Below are 3,686 nucleotides of genomic sequence, written 5' to 3'. Positions count from 1 at the left end.
TTTGCCATTGAGAACGAGCTAGCATGCTAGCACTTGCATGCTATGGGTAGCCACCTCGTCTCAGCTAGTGACACAGAAAGACGTGTAGATTTTGAACAGCTCACCCGGAGACTGAATCTAGAGGGCATTCAGAAACCTGTATCTTACTCAAAACAGCATGAATGTTTTGTTTTTGTTTTTTTCCCCGAATTTTGTATGCGTGTGGAAGCACCAGAAAAAGAACCCCCAAAAAAGTGATTTTTCATATTATGGGCACATTAATAATTGTGTAATTTGTGTATATGTTTTTTTCCATTGGTGGGTGTTGCTGTGTGATGTGTGTGTGCTGTCGTGTGTGTGTGTGTGTGTACTACTACAGTTGTATGGTTATGAAGTGCGGCATTGCACTGCAGATGTTTCTAAAGTAGTACACACACACACACACACACACACACACACACACACACACACACACACCAACCAACATTCTCTGACACAAACTTTCCCACAGTCAGGTCCCCTAGTCCCATCTATCCTGTTCCTTAACAGTCCAGGTGCAGCCAAACAATGGGTGTGTGCACGCATCCCCCTGTGGGTGTGTGTGTCACTCTGAGCTACTGCTGTGCTCACATGTCCTTTTTTTCAGTCATCTTTATAATTTTGCTCCATAAACATCAAACTGGATATAACTTACAAAAGAAGATCTCACATAGCGCGCACACACACATACGCACGCACACACACAAACACACACACACACTCACAAAGCTTTGCGTGTCCATTTGCACCAAATTGCGATACTATTATCTCTTCTCTCAGAAATGTTGGAACCATGATCCATCTTTCTTACTGAAACTGAATATTCTTCTGTTATCATAGCCAACTCTGATAGGATCCACTTTCTGTCTTACATTTCTTCCTGTATTATTTTGGGTTCACGTCACTAAGATAACAAAACCCATTTTAGAGAGAAATCCTCTCTGAAAGTGGATCCATGTTATTCCTTTGATCTAACACAGCTCACTGATTAGGAACAACTCTCTCTCTCTCAAAAGCCACAGACCTAAGAATCACAGCTTTAATGTGTTTTGCTAGCAAGAGACTTGAGAAGTATGCTGAAAAAATATTTAGATAAAATTTATAAATAGAAGGCAGACAGAAAAATAGTAGTGGGATTTCATCCATTCTGTGTGTGTAGGCACATTAGTGCCACCAACTGTCGATTAGTGCAATGTTGCTGAATAAATAGCAGTATGTGATCGAGCACAATCCAAACAAAAACTGGGACCAACTCATAAAAACATCACTCTGTAACGCTACTAGTGGTCAAAAACGCCATAAGGTACATTTAATCACTGATTGCACTTACAGTAAGGTTCAAAGTTACATAGGACACAGTTTGCTTTAGTGAGTTGTACAGTTAAAAGTTACACACACAACCGCATAAATATGAATACATATGACACACCTTGGAAACAGATGTGAAAGATCACTTTAAAGCCCCCTATTTGCAGATCAACCAGGAAACAAGTGTTGCATTACCTCAAGACCACAGAGAGAGAGAAAGGGAGAGGGAGAGAGAAAAGAGCGCCCAAGAGACGAGAGTAAGAGACAGCAAGAGCAGAAAGAGACGACAAAGACAGGAAGATAAGAGAGAAGACGCAGGGTAGACTGAAAGAGAAAGGGGAGCCGCTGCCAAGCTCTGAGTGGGGTTAAGCATCACCACAAGTACAACCTAATAAGGTCTGAAAGTGTGTGCACACACACACACACACACACACACACACACACACACACACACACACGCATATACACAGACTTGGCCAGTATTCAAAATCAGTGTTTCTGCAGTAAGCAACAGTAAGCCGTAACTCACATCTGCCTCCAGGGCCTCCAAAGCTGAATAGTTTTTTTTTCTTCCTTTTTCCACTTTTAACATTACCATAAGAATTTGTTCCTGAACAAAAGCAGTTAACACAACCAACTACTACTAGTAGGAACCAGTGTCTGTTCTGTGTCTGTAGAAATGTGTGACCTGCAACATCTGAGAGAGTGAAAATGGATATTACTCCATGTAGATTGTACTCAAAGTCACACATTGATGGTCACAGGATGTGTTGCAAGATCAGCAGGTATCCTGTCTGCTGTGCGTTAGTATGTTAGCATGCTATCAACCAAGCTGTACACCAGTGTTGTTGTCGAGACAAGTTAAACCGAGACCAAGTCATCACCACAGGTGGGTAGTAACGAGTTACATTTACTCCGTTACATTTACTTGAGTAAGTTTTTGAAAAAAAAATTGTACTCTAGGAGTAGTTTAAATCACTATACTTTACTTTGACTTGAGTAGATAGTGAAGAATAAACTGTACTCTTACTCCGATACATTAGGTTACAATGAGTCGTTACCTGTTACTACGCTTCATTGTTTACCAGCGTACGTCTCATTTTAATGTGTTTATTTTGACGAGAGAGAGAGTCTTCCGCTGAAGGGTCTACCACGTGACTGTGCTTAACCAATCACACGTCGTTGTGCAGTCACATGATCATTCTCGCTTCAGCAGCGCATAGACATAAAAAAGAGGTATCTCTTTATATGTCTATGCCGCAGCGGACAGATTAGCCTTACAGTCGTAGCAAAGCAAACAACGTCAGAATCAAACGTCGCCCCCCCCCCCCCCCCCAAAGCAAAGACGTCAGAATCAAACGGCGCCCCCCCCCACCCCCGCTCATAGTGAAAGCATGTTTACCTAGGAAAAGGTGACACAGCAGCTACATCATGCGGCATCTTCTCTGTCGACCAAATGGGACATGTGAGCGTTCAACAACTAACATCTAACCTGAAGAAACGTAGCGGTAGTTTCGGTTTTTGCTGTGGATCGGTGGACCTTTGTCTTTTAGATTACATACAGTATGTTTTGCACATGCAGTTTCCATCCAAATTTAATGTGACAAGTCTCTCAAGTAAGCTATTTTGTAATTAATAAATACATTTTAATTTATTTTATTGATTGGATGAGCTATAATTGGCCTAAATATGATTTTTTTGTATTTTTGTCGGTCTGATTGATGCTTGTGTTACGAAATAAATCAGACGTTACTCAACAGTTACTCACTACTTGAGTAGTTTTTTCATCAAGCACTTTTTTACTCTTACTCAAGTAATTATTTGGATGACTACTTTTACTTGAGTCATATTATTCTGAAGTAACAGTACTTTTACTTGAGTACAATTTTTGGCTACTCTACCCACCTCTGGTCATCACCAAGGCCAGTGTATCGAGACCGAGACTTTGAGGGGTTGACACTGTGTCAAGACCAAGACCAAGGCAGGGCCGGACTGAGTCAACACCAGATTTGACAGCCAGAGCTTCTTCTCCTGTCTCCCGCGTTCACTTTCTTGGGAGTGTGTAAAGGGGGCAGGTAGAGGGGGGTGTACGGTAACAATAGGCCTGAATCAGACAATGCACAGGCAAGTTAGCGAAAATCCCTGCAGTTGAGGTCTTGACCGGTCTTCAAATAAAATAATGATTCTTCTTTATCCAAGACTAGGTAAAAATGCAGTCAATTCCGAGATGAGACTAAGACCTTCAAAAATTGAGACCAAGACCGGTCTCGAGTACTACCACACTGCTGTACACTAGAGCTGGAGATTGCTATCTCTCTGCCTGTCATGCACGTGCTCTGTTGTCTTTATTTAGCAGTGTT

At 41.7% G+C, this 3,686-nt stretch overlaps 1 protein-coding gene across 4 annotated transcripts in view; it reads left to right on the top strand.

The window, feature by feature from the left end:
* The window catches only part of trps1 (trichorhinophalangeal syndrome I), a 154,864-nt gene that overhangs the window by 120,943 nt on the left and 30,235 nt on the right, over positions 1–3,686 (top strand). The window lies entirely within an intron of this gene.

This window comes from Etheostoma spectabile, chromosome 14 (genome assembly GCF_008692095.1).
Source record: "Etheostoma spectabile isolate EspeVRDwgs_2016 chromosome 14, UIUC_Espe_1.0, whole genome shotgun sequence".
NCBI classification, from domain to species: domain Eukaryota; kingdom Metazoa; phylum Chordata; class Actinopteri; order Perciformes; family Percidae; genus Etheostoma; species Etheostoma spectabile.
The sequence above is the reverse complement of the archived record's forward strand: the minus strand, read 5'-3'. Positions and strand labels throughout refer to the sequence as shown.